The sequence below is a fragment of the Mobula hypostoma genome, chromosome 9 (assembly GCF_963921235.1).
Source record: "Mobula hypostoma chromosome 9, sMobHyp1.1, whole genome shotgun sequence".
Classification (NCBI taxonomy): Eukaryota; Metazoa; Chordata; class Chondrichthyes; order Myliobatiformes; family Myliobatidae; genus Mobula; species Mobula hypostoma.
The window spans coordinates 82,904,344-82,922,867 of NC_086105.1; the positions used below are offsets into that span (position 1 = coordinate 82,904,344).

Sequence of the window (18,524 nt, forward strand, 5' to 3'; positions counted from 1 at the left end):
ATGTATAACTTATTATCTGACTCCTCAAATATGCTTTCATCGCATCCCATAATACAAATTTATCATCAACTGAATGAGAGTTTGTATCCAAAAAAATTTGGATCTGTTTTTTCATGAAATCACAAAAATCTTGACGTTTTAATAATATTGAATTAAATCTCCATCTATAAGTCGCTTCTTCTTTATACGTCATTATTATTGTCATTAATAAAGGAGAGTGATCTGACAATATGCTCGCTTTATATTCCATATTTATCATTATCTTGAATATTCATTGATGATAGAAAAAATCTATTCTTGAGTAAGTTTTATATCTGTTAGAATAGAATGAATAGTCTCTTTGGGGTTAATTCTTCTCCATATATCAATCAATTTTAAACCTTTCATCAATGATAAAGTTAGTTTTACTGCTTTCGATTTTGTAACAGCCTTAGTTGATCTGTCTTAGACTGGGTCTAGGCAAAAGTTAAAGTCTCCACCTATTAATATTTTACCATGTGCATCAGCCAAATTCAAAAAAGCTTCTTGTATAAATTTTGCAACATTTTCATTTGGTGCATAAATATTCATGAGGGTCCATAATTCGGAAAAAAGTTGGCAGTGTATAATCACATATCTCCCCGCAGAATCAGTTATTACATTTTGTATTCTAATTGGTAACATTGATCAAAATTGCTACTTCCCTTGCTTTTGAATTAAATGAAGCTGCAACAACACTTCCCACCCAGTCTGTCTTTAATTTCTGATGTTCTGTTTCTGTTAAGTGTGTTTCCTGCAAGAAGGCTATATCTACCTTCATTTTCTTAATGTGTGTTAAAATTCTTTTTCTTTTCACCAGTCCGTTAAGCCCATTAACATTAAAACTCAAAAAATTCAATAAGTTAGTCATTATTCTTAACAAAATTACTCCAATCTAAAAGATTACTTAACATCTCAACTCTCACAGTTCCTTGGGAATCTCTTTGAACTTCACCATGTTGCTATGTGTTTCCCTCCCAATTATCCAGGCAAAAAGAAAGAAATAAAAAATGAAAAGAAGAATAACAAAATACCCCCCTACTAATGTTGTGAGCGTAAGAAACCACAACATTACCCGAGGCACAGCGACAAGTCGCAGATGCCTCCTCTTATTTACCCCTCGATCGTGACCCCACTAAGGAGCACCAGGCCATTGTCTCCCACACCATCACCGACTTTATCCGTTCAGGGGATCTCCCATCCACTGCTACCAACCTGATAGTTCCCACACCTTGCACTTCCCGTTTCTACCTCCGACCCAAGATCCACAAACCTGGCAGACCTATTGTCTCAGCTTGCTCCTGCCCCACCGAACTCGTTTCTGCATACCTCGACACAGTTTTATCCCCACTTATTCAATCCCTTCCTACCTATGTTCGTGACACTTCTCAAGCTCTTAAACTGTTCGATGATTTTAAGTTCCCTGGCCCCACCGCTTTATTTTCACCATGGATGTCCAGTCCCTATATACTTACATCCCCCATCAGGAAGCTCTCAAAGCTCTCCGCTACTTTTTGAATTCCAGACCCAATCAGTTCCCCTCTACCACCACTCTGCTCCGTCTGGTGGAATTAGTCCTTACTCTTAATAATTTCTCCTTTGGCTCCTCCCACTACCTCCAAACTAAAGGTGTAGCTATCTGTATGAGTCCTAGCTATGCCTGTCTTTTTGTTGGCTTTGTGGAACAATCTATGTTACATACCTATTCTGGTATCTGTCCCCCACTTTTTCTTCGCTACATTACCTGCATTGGCGCTGCTTCCTGTACGCATGCTGAGCTCGTTGACTTCATTAACTTTGCATCCAACTTTCACCCTGCCCTCAAATTTACCTGGTCCATTTCTGACACTTCCCTCCCCTTTCTAGATCTTTCCGTCTTTATCTCTGGAGACAGCTTTTCTACTGATGTCTACTATAAGCCTACCGACTCTCAGCTATCTGGACTATTCCTCTTCTCACCCTGTCTCTTGCAAAAATGCCATCCCCTTCTCGTAATTCCTCCGTCTCTGCCGCATCTGCTCTCAGGATGAGGCTTTTCATTCCAGGACGAGGGAGATGTCCTCCTTTTTTAAAGAAAGGGGCTTCCCTTCCTCCACCATCAACTCTGCTCTCAAACGCATCTCCCCCATTTCACGTACATCTGCTCTCACTCCATCCTCCCACCACCCCAGTAGGAATAGGGTTCCCCTGGTCCTCGCCTACCACCCCAGCAGCCTCCGGGTCCAACATATTATTCTCCGTAACTTCCGCCACCTCCAATGGGATCCCACCACTAAGCACATCTTTCCCTCCCCCCCCCGCTCCCCGCTTTCCACAGGGATCGCTCCCTACGTGACTCCCTTGTCCATTCGTCCCCCCCATCCCTCCCCACTGATCTCCCTCCTGGCACGTATCCTTGTAAGCGGAACAGGTGCTACACATGCCCTTACACTTCCTCCCTTACCACCATTCAGGGCCCCAAACAGTCCTTCCAGGTGAGGCAACACTTCACCTGTGAGTCGGCTGGGGTGATATACTGCGTCCGGTGCTCCCAATGTGGCCTTTTATATATTGGCGAGACCTGACGCAGACTGGGAGACCGCTTTGCTGAACATCTACGCTCTGTCCGCCAGAGAAAGCAGGATCTCCCAGTGGCTACACATTTTAATTCCACATTCCATTCCCATTCTGACATGTCTATCCATGGCCTCCTCTACTGTAAAGATGAATCCACACTCAGGTTGGAGGAACAACACCTTATATTCCGTCTGGGTAGCCTCCAACCTGATGGCATGAACATCGACTTCTCTAACTTCCGCTAAGGCCCCACCTCCCCCTTGTACCCCATCTGTTACTTATTTTTATACACACATTCTTTCTCTCACTCTCCCTTTTCTCCCTCTATCCCTCTGAATATACCCCTTGCCCATCCTCTGGGTCCCCCCCCCCCTTGTCTTTCTTCCTGGACCTCCTGTCCCATGATCCTCTCGTATCCCTTTTGCCTATCACCTGTCCAGCTCTTGGCTCCATCCCTCCCCCTCCTGTCTTCTGCTGTCACTTTGGATCTCCCCCTCCCCCTCCCACTTTCAAATCTCTTACTAGCTCTTCCTTCAGTTAGTCCTGACGAAGGGTCTCGGCCCGAAACGTCAACTGTACCTCTTCCTAGAGATGATGCCTGGCCTGCTGCATTCACCAGCAACTTTGATGTGTGTTACAACATTACCTCCCTCCATTTTGCGGGCCATAGCTGTCGCCACGATTACACACATGAATCCCGTAGCGATTGGTCAGTATTTCTTCCAGCTCCCCGTAACAAAAAAATTATATATATATATATATATAAAAATGTAATGTAATGTCACTATTCCCTACTAATATTCCTCAAACTTTTACATTTCTTCCCCTCTATCATATAGTTAATAATATATTTATATATTCTTCCGCCTTTAAAAATCCACCACCGTCTATTTCCTGTCCCAGCCTTCATCTTTATCCATCTCGCTCGCCTTGATTTCTTCTGTCTGGTGAATATTCAAAGATTCTCGCACAACTCCTCCGCTTTCTGGTAATCATCAAAAAATCTTTTTTCTCCATGAGCCCAAAAAATCTTCAAGGTTGCAGGATAGCGCAGTATAAATTGATAGAATCCTTTATTTGTCTTGAAATCTCAAACATTTTATTAAAATTGATGACAGATTTTGGTCATATTGTGGTTTTGGTCTTCGAACACTATGTGCCCGTTCAATTTCAATTGGCCAATCTCTCTCTTCCACTTGCAAATTTTCCAGGATCCATCTTTGAAAAAATTCTATTGGATTAGTTCCCTCTGTACCTTCTTTAAGACCAACAATCTTAATATTATTTCTCCTACTAAAATTTTCCAGCACTTCCACTTTTTCCAACAACCCATCTCTTTCCATTTTCCAGGCAAGAATATCATTTTATGTTTTTTCCACTCTATCATTGATATCCTCCATTGTTCTTTCCAACTTTTGAAGTTTCTTATATGTTTTCTCCTGTCTTTTCAAAGCTTTATCATACCTAATCTTCATGTTTTTAACCTCTATTTTTATTCCTTTTAATTCAAGCATTATTTGCACTAATGTCTCTCTTATGTCTCCACGATATCGTTTACTTTTAATCTCTTCTTGTTCTTCTTCCTCCTCTTCTTCATCTGTATTTTCTGGGGAATCCAATTCTGACTCCAGGTTACTTTCACTTTCAGTGGAGTCAGTTCCTGTAGTTCGACTTGTACCGATGTGCGCATGCCTGCTTCTTTACGCATGCGGAATTCCGGCTTCTTCTTCCCAGGGACCGCTGCCGCCCCCATTGCCCCCTGTTCTTCAACGCCTGAGATAAAATGTGTCTCCTCCGAAGGAGATCCAACCTGAGCCTGAGGTTTCATCGCTGTAGTAGGCCCTTTTTTCTTCCCTTCTCACGGTGACTTCAAAACGGCAGTCTTCTTCTATTGCTGTTTACGAGGTGTGACGAGAATACACATAAATTAAGATGTTTGCTGGCCTGGGATAGCACCAGTGGCATCAGCAGTTGGTCTGCCACCTATCCTCAGCGGAGGGAGAGATAAGGCACACAATGAAGCAGCATTTGGAGGTGTTAATGAAGGAGCCATCAGTCTGGGTATTGTCAAGATCGGCTCCCCCTTTGAACCCTGAACTGTTTGAAGTGATGGACAGGCAATCTGGAGATGTGTAATGAAGGGACGGGAGAGAGAGCTGTCTAGAGCGGCTCCCCCTTTGAACCCCGAACTGTTTGAAGTGATGGACAGGCGATACCCCAGCAGGGGGATAAAAAGGGACAGGTTCGCTAAGGCAGGACACACACGACACCCGAGGTAACGAGACCCTGGAAGCGGTGTGCCTTTCACAAGTCGGTGGGAAGTACCGGGCCATAAACGCACAGGGTGGAAAGGTACGATCAGCGGGAACCCGGTGTGTGTCTACCCTCGCTTGGGTGCCGGGTTCACTGCAGAGGATTGACCGCATCTGGAGGAGGGGTCACAGTATTAATTTTGGAAAATATTTAGATAATCTATTCGATAAAATTTTTCCTATTATTTTATAATCCGTATTCAAGAAAGAAATAGGCCTGTATGATGTTGGTTTCATAGGATCTCTGTCTTTTTTTGGCAATACTATTACAATCGCTGTTGAAAAAGATTCTGGGAGTTTATGTATTTTTTCTGCTTGACATATTAGCTCCATAAAGGGAGGAAATAAGGAATCTTTAAACTTTTTATAAAATTCAGGTGGAAAACCATCTTCTCCTGGAGATTTATTACTTTGGAGTGATCCTAAAGCTTCTTCAACCTCTTTTAATGTAAAAGGCATATCTAATCCCTTCTGTTCTTCCGAATTCAATTTTGGAAGAGTTACTTGTGATAAAAACCTTTCTATCTCATTAACATCATTTTGTGAGTCTGATTGATATAATTCAGAATAGAAACTTTTAAAGGTTTCATTTATTTCAAAAGGTTTATAAGTTATTTTATTTGCACTTGTTCTAATTGCATTTATTGTTTTGGAAGCTTGTTCTGTTTTCAACTGCCAAGCAAGAATTTTATGTGCTCTCTCACCTAACTCATAATACCTTTGCTTAGTTCTTATGATTGCTTTTTCCATTCTGTATGTCTGAAGCGTATTATATTGTAACTTCTTATTGACAAGTTGCCTTTGTTTTTCTTCTGACATATATCTTTGAGATTCTTTTTCTAATTTTGTAATCTCTTTTTCCAATTGATCTAGTTCTGCCATATTCTTTCTTGATTTTAGATGTATAACTTATTATCTGGCCCCTCAAATATGCTTTCATCGCATCCCATAATATAAATTTATCATCCACTGAATGAAAATTTGTATCCAAAAACAATTGGATCTGCTTTTTCATAAAATCACAAAAATCTTGATGTTTTAATAATGTTGAATTAAATCTCCATCTATAAGCCACTTCTTCCTTATCAGTCATTATTATTGTCATTAATAAAGGAGAATGATCTGACAATATTCTTGCTTTATATTCCATATTTTTTACTCTGTTGATAATAGGAAAAAATCTATCCTTGAATAAGTTTTATGTCTATGAGAATGGAACGAATAGTCTCTTTCTTTAGGATTGATTCTTCTCCATATATCAATCAAATTTAAATCTTTCATCAATGATAAAGTTAGATTTACTACCTTTGATTTTGTAACAGCCTTAGTTGATCTATCTAAGACTGGGTCTAAGCAAAAATTAAAATCTCCTCCTATTAATATTTTTTCATGTGCATCAGCCAAATTCAAAAAAAGCTTCTTGTATGAATTTTGCATCATTTTCATTTGGTGCATAAATATTCATAAAAGTCCAAAATTCAGAGAAAAGTTGACAATGTATAATCGCATATCTCCCCGCAGAATCGGTTATTTCTAATTAGTAATGTTTTATTGATCAAAATTGCTACTCCCCTCGCTTTTGAATTAAATGAAGCTGCAACAACACTACTCACCCAATCTCTCTTTAATTTCTGATGTTCTGTTTCTGTTAAATGCGTTTCCTGTAAAAAGGCTAAATCTATCTTCATTTTCTTAATATGTGTTAAGATTCTTTTTCTTTTCACTGGTCCATTAAGCCCATTAACATTAAAACTCAAAAAATTCAATAAATTAGTCATTATTCTTAACAAAGTTACTCCAATCTAAAACATTACTTAACTTCTTAACTCTCTTAGTTCCTTGGTGAATCTCTTTGAACTTCACCATGTTGCTATGTGTTTCCCTCCCAATTATCCAGGTAAAAAGAAAAAAACAAAAGATAAGATGCAAAAAAAGAATTCCCCCCCCCCACTAATAATGTGAATGAAAGGATACACAACACTACCCCCCTCCATTTTGCGGGTCGTGGCTAAAGCCACGCTTGCACACATGATTAGCGTAGCAATTGGTCAGTGCTTCTTCCAGCTACCCCGTAACAAAAAAAATTATAAATATATATATATATATTAAAAAAATTAATGTTACTATTCCCAACTAGTATTCCTCAAATTTTAACCTTTCTTCCCCTCCCTCATATAATTAATAATATCCATCCGCCTTCAAAAATCCAACAAGTCCATTCTTTGACCCAGTCTTCATCGTCAATCCATTTCGCTCCCCTGGGTTTGTTCTTGTATCTGGTTAATATTCAGAGAATCTTGCACAAACTGCTCCGCCTTCTGGTAATCATCAAAAAATCTGTTTTCTCCACCAGCCCAAAAAATCTTCAAGGTTTCAGGATAACGCAATATAAATTGATAACCGTAATCCCATAGGATTTTTTTCACTGGATTAAATTTCTTCCTTCTCTTCAAAAGTTCATAACTAATGTTAGGGTAGAAAAAAATTTTGTTCCCTTGAATCATCAATGGCCCTTTTCTATTCTTGGCAGCTTGGGCAGCTGCCTGTAGAATACTTTCCTTGTCTTGAAATCTTAAGAATTTTATTAAAATTGATCGTGGATATTGGTCATCTTGTGGTTTTGGTCTTAGAGCTCTATGTGCCCGCTCAATTTCAATTGATCGGTCCTCCTCTTTCATTTGCAAAACTTCCGGGATCCATCTTTGAAAAAATTCTATTGGATTTTCTCCCTCCATACCTTCTTTAAGAGCAACAATTTTAATATTATTACGTCTACTGAAATTTTCCAACATGTCCACTTTCTCCAAGAGTCGATTTCTTTCCGTGTTCCAGACAAGCAGATCATTTTCTGTTTTTTCCACTCTATCATTAATATGCTCCATTGCTCTTTCCATCTTCTGAAGCTTCTTATCCATTTTATCCTGTCTTTTCATAGCTTTATTATAGCACATCTTCATGTCTCTAAGCTCTGCTCTTACTTTTCTTAGTTCAGCCGTTAATTGCAATAAAGCCTCTCTTATGTCTCCGTCATCTCCGTTACTTCCAATCTCTTCCAGTTCTTCCTCCTCTTCTTCATCTGTATTCTCTGCGGTATCCAATTCTGACTCTGAGTCTCTTTCAGTTGCAGTGGCTGTCGGTTCTTGTAGTTTGAGTTGTGTCGATTTGCGCATGCGTTCTTCTTTGCGCATGCGCATTTCCGGCATCTTCTTCCGAGAGACCACTACCGCCACCATTGCTCCCTGTTCTACGCCGGGGATAGAATGCATCTCCTCCGAAGGAGATCCAACCTGAGTCCGAGGCTCCATCGCTGCAGTAGGCCCTTTTTCCTTCCCATCTCACGGTGGTTTCGCAACAACAGACTTCTTCTGTTGCGGTTTACGAGGCGTATCGTAAAGTAGTCTTGCAAAGTTTATAAATAGTTTTCGGAAAGTATTTATTAACTTTGTTTTGTTTAAACGGTACTTTGCTGATTTTTTACCGGAGAGCTGGATTCACACGTCTCAATCCCACGTCATCACGTGACGCCCCTCCTCAGTAAGGCCTTTGACAAGGTCCTGCATGGGAGGTTAGTTAGGAAGATTCAGTCGCTAGGTATACATGGAGAGGTAGTAAACTAGATTAGACATTGGCTCAATGGAAGAAGCCAGAGTGGCAGTGGAGGATTGCTTCTCTGAGTGGAGGCCTGCGTCTAGTGGTGTGCCACAGGGATCAGTGCTGCGTCCATTGTTATTTGTCATCCAAATCTTATTGAATTTTTTGATGAGGTTATTAAGAAGGTTGACGAGGGTAAAGCGGTGGATGTTGTCTTGTGGACTTCAGTAAGGCCTTTGACAAGGTTCCACACGGAAGGTTAGTTAGGAAGTTTCAATCATTAGGCAGTAATATTGAAGTAGTAAAATGAATTCAGCAGTGGCTGGATGGGAGACGCCAGAGAGTAGTGGTGGATAACTGTGTGTCAGATTGGAGGACAGTGTGTAGCATTGTGCCTCAGGGATCTGTACTGGGTCCAATGTTGTTTGTCATATATATTAATGATCTGGATGATGGGGTGGTAAATTGGATTAGTAAGTATGCAGATGATACTAAGATAGGTGGAGTTGTGGATAATGAAGTAGGTTTTCAAAGCTTGCAGAGAGGTTTAGTCCAATTAGAAGAGTGGGCTGAAAGATGGCAGATGGAGTTTAATGCTGATAAATGTGAGGTGCTACATTTTGGTAGGACTAATCAAAATAGGACATACATGGTAAATGTATTGAAGAATGCAGTAGAACAGAGGGATCTAGGAATAATGGTTCATAGTTCCCTGAAGGTAAATCTCATGTGGATAGGGGTGGTGAAGAAAACTTTTGGTATGCTGGCCTTTATAAATCAGAGCATTGAGTATAGAAGTTTGGATGTAATGTTGAAATTGTACAAGGCATTGGTAAGGCCAAATTTGGAGTACTGTGTACAGTTCTGGTCACCAAATTATAGGAAAGATGTCAACAAAATAGAGAGAGTACAGAGAAGATTTACTAGAATGTTACCTGGGTTCATCTCCTAAGTTACAGAGAAAGGTTGAACAAATTGGGTTTTTATTCTTTGGAGCGTGGAAGATTGAGGGAGGACTTGATAGAGGGATTTAAAATTATGAGGGGGATAGATAGAGTTGACGTGGATAGGCTTTTTCCATTGAGAATGGGGGAGATTCAAACAAGAGGACATGAGTTGAGAGTTAAAGGGCAAAAGTTTAGGGGTAACATGAGGGGGAACTTCTTTACTCAGAGAGTGGTAGCTGTGTGGAACGAGCTTCCAGCAGAAGTGGTTGAGGCAGGTTCGATGTTGTCATTTAAGCATATAACCATATAACAATTACAGCACGAAAACAGGCCATCTCGGCCCTTTTATTCCGTGCTGAACTCTTACTCTCACCTAGTCCCATCGACCTGCACTCGGTCCATAACCCTCCATTCCCTTTCTGTCCATATATCTATCCAATTTAACTTTAAACGTTAAATTTAGATTTAAAGTTAATTTGGATTGCTGTATGGACAGGAAAGGAATGGAGGGTTATGGGCTGAGTGCGGGTCAGTGGGGCTAGGTGAGAGTAAGAGTTTGGCACGGACTAGAAGGGCCGAGATGTCCTGGTTCCGTGCTGTAATTGTTATATGGTTTATATGGTTATACCATCTGTGGCAGAACTCCTTGTCCCTCTTTTTGCTGAAGATAGTTCTTTATGGTGTTGGCAGTGTATTTGGGGTCATTGTCCTATTGCAGAATGAATTTGGGACCGATCAGATGGCTCCCTGATGTGTGATGGAAGAGAATCTGCTTGGACTTCTCAGCATTGAGGGTTCCATTAATTCTAACCATATTGCCAACTTGGTTTGCAGAAATGCAGCCTCAACCTGCAGGGAACCTCTGTCATGCTTCACTGTTGGCTGCACACACTCATCCTTGTGGTGCTCGCTAGCTCTTCTATGGACTAACTTCATCCTGTTTGAGCCAAAAAAATTCAAATTTTGACTCATCAATCCACAGCACTTGCTGCCATTATTCAGCACCCCACTCCTCATGTTTTTGTGTGTAGGTGAGTCTTTTGGCTTTGTTTTACCATGGAAGAATGGCCTTTTGACGGCAACTCTTCCATGAAGACCATCGAAGGGCCAAATGGCCTACTCCTGCACCTATTTTCTACGTTTCTATTTCTGACAAGACTTCTCTTTCTTTTTTCTTTTTCTTTTCTTTTTAAATCTTTTTATTAAATAAGTATACAAAAAAGTAAGCCATATAGACACTAATACATGGTGAGAATATAATAAAATTACAGAAGATATAAAAAAAATACTACAAACAATGTAATTTAAACATAACATACCAAGGTAACATAATAGTATACTAATTTTATATATATATCAATGGAGAAAAAGAAAAAAAAAACCCACCGTGCAACTAACTAAAAGCAAAGCAAAGCAATGGGCTAACTTGAAACCAAACAGAGTTAAACTTAAAATCACGTCCTCAATCCCGACCTCCATTAAAAACAGTGAAAAAAACAAGAAGGGTATATATTACATTAAATGAAAATATTGAATAAAAGATCTCCAAGTCTGTTCAAATTCAAATGAGGAGTCATAAAGATTGCTTCTAATTTTCTCCAAGTTCAAGCATAATATCGTCTGAGAAAACCAAAAAAAGGTGGTTGGAGCATTAAGCTCTTTCCAATGTTGTAAGATACATCTTTTCGCCATTAAAGTAAGAAATGCAATCATTCTACGGGCTGAAGGGGAGAGATTACTGGAAATTTTAGGTAGTCCAAAGATAGCAGTAATAGGGTGAGGAGAGATATCTATATTCAATACCTTGGAGATAATATTAAAAATGTCTCTCCAAAAAGTTTCCAAAGTAGGGCAAGACCAAAACATATGAGTTAAAGAGGCTATCTGCCCCGGACATCTATCACAAAAAGGATTAATATGAATAAAAGCGCGCTAACTTATCTTTGGACATATGTGCTCTATGAACAACTTTAAATTGAATTAGGGAATGTTTAGCACAGATAGAGGAAGTATTGACTAATTGTAAAATCTGCCCCCAGTCATCCACAGAAATGGTAAACCCCAATTCCTGTTCCCAATCTACCCTAATCTTATCAAATGGAGCTTTCCTAAGTTTTATAATCATATTATAAATCATAGCCGATGCACCTTTCTGACATGGATTAAGGTTGATTATAGTATCTAAAATGTATGTAGGAGGGAGCATTGGAAAGGAAGAAAGTATAGTACTTAGAAAATTTCTAACTTGTAAATATCTAAAAAAATCTATTCTTGATAAATTATATTTATTAGATAATTGTTCAAAAGACATAAGGGAACCATCTAAAAATAAATCCAAAAACCGTGAAATACCCTTAGTCTTCCAAATTTGAAAAGCACGATCCGTAAAAGAGGGAGGAAAAAATATGTTACCTAAAATAGGAATCGCTAACCCAAATTGATTAAGATCAAAAAATTTTCTGAATTGAAACCAAATACGCAAGGTATATTTAACTATCGGGTTAGACACCTGTTTAAGGCGTTTCCAATCAAAAGGAAGAGAGGAACCTAAAATAGAGCCAAGTGTAAAACCCTGAACAGATTGTAATTCCAATGCTACCCATTTAGGAATGGATAGTATATCCTGGTCCAGTAACCAGAATTTCATATGTCGAATATTAATTGCCCAATAATAAAATCTAAAGTTAGGTAATGCTAAGCCTCCATCTCTCTTAGCTTTCTGTAAATGTATTTTACCCAGTCTCGGGTTTTTATTCTGCCAAATAAATGAAGAAATTTTAGAGTCAACTTTGTCAAAAAAAGATTTTGGAACAAAGATTGGTAACGCCTGAAATATATATAAAAATTTTGGCAAAAAAAACATCTTAACTGCGTTAATACGACCAATCAAAGTTAAATATAAAGGAAGCCATTTAGATGAAAGTTGAGTAATATGGTCTATTAATGGTAAAAAGTTAGTCTTAAATAAATCTTTGTATTTACAAGTAATTTTAATCCCAAGATATGAAAAATAATTATTAATCAATTTAAATGGAAATTTATAATATAAGGGAAGTTGCTTATTAATCGGAAAGAGTTCACTCTTACTAAGATTTAATTTATAACCTGAAAAAAGACCAAATCGTGCTAATAACTCTAAAACAGCCGGGATGGATTTTTGAGGATTAGAAATATATAAAAGTAAATCATCAGCATAGAGTGATAATTTATGGGACTTTAAGCCCCGAGTTATCCCAGTAATATTTGGAGATTCCCGAATGGCAATTGCAAGAGGTTCTAATGCAATATCAAATAATAAGGGACTAAGAGGACAGTCTTGTCGAGTACCTCGAAAAAGAGAGAAAAAAGGTGAACTTAAAGAGTTAGTATGGACCGAGGCCACAGGAGAATAATACAAGAGTTTAATCCAGGATATAAATTTCAAGCTGAAATTAAACCTTTCAAGCACCTTAAATAAATAAGGCCATTCTACTCTATCAAAAGCTTTCTCGGCATCTATAGAGATAACACACTCAGGAACATTTTGTGAGGGAGTATAAACGATATTTAACAGTGTACGAATATTATAAAAAGACTAACGACCTTTAATAAAACCCGTTTGGTCTTCTGAAATAATAGAGGGAAGTACTTTTTCTAATCTATTTGCTAATAACTTAGAAAAAACTTTAGAATCAACATTTAATAAAGATATTGGTCTATAAGATGCACATTGAGCAGGATCTTTGTCCTTCTTTAATATTAAAGAGATTGACGCTCTATTAAAAGATTCAGGAAGTTTACCAAGTTTCGATGAAGCCTCAAAAACCCTACAAAGCCAAGGGATTAATGAAGGAGCAAAACATTTATAAAATTCTACGGTAAACCCATCAGGGCCAGGAGCTTTCCCCAAATTCACAGAGAAAATAACATTCTTAATCTCATCCATGGTAATAGGAGTATCTAACATAGAAGCCATATCCTGTGAAATCTCAGGGAAGTCTAAATTATCTAAAAAATCATTCATATATTTAGAATCTCGAGGAGACTCTGATTGATTAAAAATCACAGAAGGTTTGATTAATCCCCACATGATCAAATATTAGTCGATCATTTTGGTTATAAATCTGATTAATTTGAGATTTAGCATAATTAGACTTCAATTGATTAGCCAACAGTTTACCAATTTTGTCACTGTGTACATAAAATTCACTTCTTGTTTTCTTTAATTGGTTTACAATCGAGGACGAGAGTAATAAACTATGTTCCATTTGAAGTTCAGTTCTTTGTTTATATAACTCCTCAGAAGGAGCTATACCATATTTCTTATCAATTTCTTTAATCTTGTCCACAATTACCAACTCCTGCTGCTTCTGCTTCTTCCTCAAAGCAACAGAATACGAGATAATCTGACCACGAATATAAGCTTTAAAAGTATCCCAAAGAATGTTAACAGAAATATCCTCTGTATAGTTAATTGTAAAAAAAAAGATCAATCTGTTCATTCATAAAGTTAACAAAGTCCGAGTCCTGAAGCAACAGCGAATTAAAACGCCATTGTCTATTATTTTGTATATTGGCCAGAATTTTAATAGAAAGCTTAAGTGGAGCATGATCCGAAATGGTTATAGAATCATAATCACATTTAAGCACTGAGGGAATAAGACGAGAATCAATAAAGAAATAATCAATTCTTGAATAGGAATGATGAACATGTGAAAAAAAAGAAAAATCTTTTTCCTGAGGATGCAAAAAGCGCCAAATGTCTGTCGACCCAGAATCAGAAAGAAATGAATTAATCAAAGTTGCAGATTTATTAGGTAAGGTCCGTAGAGGAGCCGAACGGTCCAAAGCTGGAGACAAACAGGTATTAAGATCTCCGCCCCAGATCAATGAAAACTCATTCAAATTCGGAAACTGATTAAATAATGATTTATAAAATTCCGGACAATCCATATTAGGAGCATAAACATTAACCAAAACTACTTTTTTATTAAATAGTAAACCACTAACCAATAGAAATCTACCATTCGGATCAGAAATAATATCATGTTGTATAAAAGTAACCGAGGAGTCTATAAAAATAGAGACGCCTCGAATCTTAGCATTGGAGTTCGAATGAAACTGTTGTTAACAAAATTTAAAAAAGCGTAGTCTGTCCCCCCTCCGCACATGGGTCTCTTGTAAAAATAAAATTTGTGCTTTAAGTTTCCGGAACACTTTAAAAACTTTTTTGCTTTTAATAGGATGATTAAGACCATTAGTATTCCAGGAGACAAAATTAATAATAGACTCCATAAACCCTAAGGTCAACCCACAACAAGGAGGATTGACGATAGGCTCGACCCACGAACCCGGAGAGGGAACAGAACATACAAGAGATACCGGGAAGAAGAACGCAACCCATACTTCAATAATGTATATAGCCCAAGAAGAAAGAAACTAAAAAGTGAAGCCCCTCCCACCACCCCCCACCCCATGTCCCGAAAGCTAAGTCTAACGCAGACCAGCCCGAAAGAAGCAAGCACTAAAACTACCCCCATGACTTCCGGTATACGCTCCCTAAAAAACAGTGTAAATATAAAAAAGATCAGCTGATTATAAAACAGTAAAAGAATAAAAAAAGATAACTCAATTAAAATAAACACATAACAAAATAAAAGCCAGAAAATATATGAAAAAAACCGCAATAAACCCCAGACCCATGAATAAACAGAACAACAAAAAAGAAATAAGATTATTAACCTAAACTAGTTATAAAAACCTACAAAACAAAATAGATTTAAAAAAAACTACAAAATTTAAGGCCACAAAGGAAATACGTAAGATGACAATAAGGAAGTAACCACCCAGAATCCCCTGGGAAAAAGAAAGAAATGACGCAGTTAAAAAGAAAGTTTAGCAACCATATTAAGTAATCAAAAATAAACTTTTCTGCCCATATAAGGCAAAAAAAAAATTAAGACCAACAAATTCACAGCCTCCGATCAGCGGAGATAGTTAAAAAATTACAATTAAGACGTCGATGGTGAAAATTGATCCAAATAACTCTGGGCATCCGATGGAGAGTCAAAAAAACGGAGGGCTCCATCCGGCGTACGAATCCTTAGACGTGCAGGGTAAAGAAGCGCTGGTCTTAAATCCATCTTATAGAGTTCCGATATCACAGATCTGTAACGAACCCGTTGATCCCGGATTGGTTTACTGAAATCTTCCACGAATCAGAATTTAAGATCCAGAAAATCAATGAAACCCTTAGATCGAACAAATCGAAACAGTTTCTCCTTGTCTTGAAAGTAATGAAACCGTAAAATAACATGTCGAGGTCTATCTGACCTAGGCAAGTATGATGGAACTCTGTGAACACGATCCAATAACGGTGGTTGGTCAGGAAATACAGTAGGAAATGCATCTTTTAAAAGTTGAGAAAAATACTTCATAGGGTTATCAGATTCAACAGCTTCCCGCACCCCAATCATTCGTAGATTCTGCCGTCGCATTCTAGATTCTAAGTCAGAGTTTTTAAAGGTCAGAAAATCAAGTTTCTTCTTCATTACATTAATTGTTTCTTCGATTTTCCCCATCTTAAGCTCACTTTGTTGTGTGGATTTTTGAAGATCAGATATAGCCGACTGATGTTCCGTAATAGATGTTTGTATCTTATCGATTGAATCGGCAATTTTCTGAAACTGAATTGAAATTTCCGCACGTATCAGCTCCGAAACAGAGGTTGAAATTTCCCTTTGAATTAACTCCGATATAGCTTTCAAAGTCACCGGTGGTTCAGTCGGAGGGAAATCGGTACCTTTCGGTTTAACCGGAGGTTTGCCATCCTTCCCGTTTTTCCCATTCTTAGACATAGCAGATCTTAAATGCATCCAGTTATCGAAGAGCCCAATTTAATTCAAAGTATTGTAAAAGTTGATGCCTTAATGGTTACTTAAAATATAGCTGATCAGAAGAAAAAAAACTCAGAGGTAATGGAGCGAGTCAAGAACGCGACTTCACTCCATGAGCGCTACCGGAAGTCTCGACAAGCCTTCTCTAGACTACGGATGGATGTACTTGGGTTCTATTGGTTCTGTGAGTTCAGAGCTGATAGCAGTGCTGAGAAGAAGTGTCAGTTTGATGTATCTTCATCTGCTGCACTCAGTTTCTGACCACTGATGAGCTTCCGGTCCTCTATCTTTCCCATTTCTTTGTGCCTTTTCAGCAGAGCGTGGACACCACAGTTTGAAACTTTTGTTGAGCTGCAAAATTTTTGGTTGGGAAAGACGTTACTGATGCAGGATGACCACTCTGTGCCTTGTTGCTATGCTCACTCTTGCCATGGTATAAGAATTGTTGATTTGAAGGTTAAACTGTCACATCTGCCACACCCTCATCTTTTAGTTTGGTTGTTCATTGTCCAGTCTGATTCCTCTTACACCAGGGTTTCCAACCATTTTATGTCGTGGACCTCTACCATTCACCAAGTGATCCATAGACCCCAGGTTGGGCGCCCCTGTGCTATGCTCATTTTTGTGTCAGTTAAATCAGTTTAGTTCATTCAATTTATTATGTCATTGATCATTAGCACCTGTTTGCTTTCTTTGTTTATTCATGCGCTGGATTATATACCTACGAAGTAATCACTTTTTTATTTAAAATTAGTCTATTAATATGTTACTTTCTTTTGCGAAATACAAAAATTTCTCTAACATTTAATTTTTGGAAAACAAATGCTTGGGAATCTAAAATTTGCTGTTTTCTACTGTTGCACTAATGCAGAAGACAAAAAAAATCTAAAGTGAAATTTATATTAAAAATCTAGGGTGCCTAAGATTTTTGCACAGTATTGTAGAAGCAGATAATTGATTGTTAAACTATAAAGAAAATAACAGTTTAACAGTCAAGGATTAAACAGTCGGATCTAGCACAAGTGACTGAATCGAATCTCCTTGACCAGCCTGTCATGCAGGACTTTGTAAAAGGCTTTGCTAAAGTCCATGTAACAACATCCATTGTCTTTCCTTCATCAATTTCCCTGGTAATCTTATTGAAAAAACTTTATGAATTGGTTAGACACAGACCAATATGCACAAGGACATGTTGACTATCTCCAATGTATCCATGTTGATCCAAATACTTATATTGGTCCCTTAAAGTGCATTCCAATAACTTACCTACTGCTGCCATTAGACTCACTGTACTCTAATTGTCTGTCTTAGGCCTTTCTTAGACAATATTAGCTATCCTCCAGTCCTCTGGCATCTCACCTGTGGCTAAGGATGTTTTAAATACCTGAAGTTACTGCTTGCTTCCCAGAAGGTACATGGGAACACCTTGTCAGACCCTGGGAATTTATCCACCCTAATTTTTCTCAAGACAGCAAGCAAGCACGTCTTCCTCTAATCTTAATATCATCCATTACCTCACTGCTGTTTTGCCTCATTTCCATAGACTTAGTGACTATCTCCTGAGTAAATGCGGATGCAAAAAATCCATTTAAGATTTCCCTCCTCTCTTTCAGCTCCATGCTAATATTTAAGCGGACCACTTTTGTCCACTGCTATCCTTTTGCTTTTAATATATCTGTGGAAGCATTTGGGATGCTATCCTTTTGCTTTTAATATATCTGTGGAAGCATTTGGGATTCTCCTTCACTGTCTCTGCATATAGCAATCTGTTCTTTCTTTTAGCCCTCCTAATTTTTCTCTTACAAACGTAAGTAAGGGACAGGACATGGTCGTTTCTGAAGTGGTATCTCCTTCTGCCACTTCGACCGGTTTTCTCTGTTCTCTTGGCTGATGAATGGTTCTGAATGTTGCCTAAAGTTATGCTGCTTAACTTGTTATGGTCATCAGACAGACATACCTGGGAGTCAGTCAGAATGTCACATCTCTCCAAGCATGTCTTCTGAGTTTTGTTCTTTGCCTGCCTGGTAACCTCCTTGTGTGACTGAGCTTGGAATAGTCTCTTTATTCCTCTGTTGACAGGGAGCTGTACTGATCTACAGAAAAATAATCATAGTAATGTAAATATGTAGTAATGTATAATAAATGATTGCCTCTGTGTAATTATAATTCATTTTATGGTACCAGATATATTACTGAAGAAATGAAATCTGAAGATGCGGCTTCTG

General features: G+C 38.2%; 1 protein-coding gene across 1 annotated transcript in view; it reads left to right on the top strand.

Annotated features, from left to right (window-relative positions):
• The window catches only part of ndufb9 (NADH:ubiquinone oxidoreductase subunit B9), a 53,010-nt gene that overhangs the window by 19,311 nt on the left and 15,175 nt on the right, over positions 1–18,524 (top strand). The window lies entirely within an intron of this gene.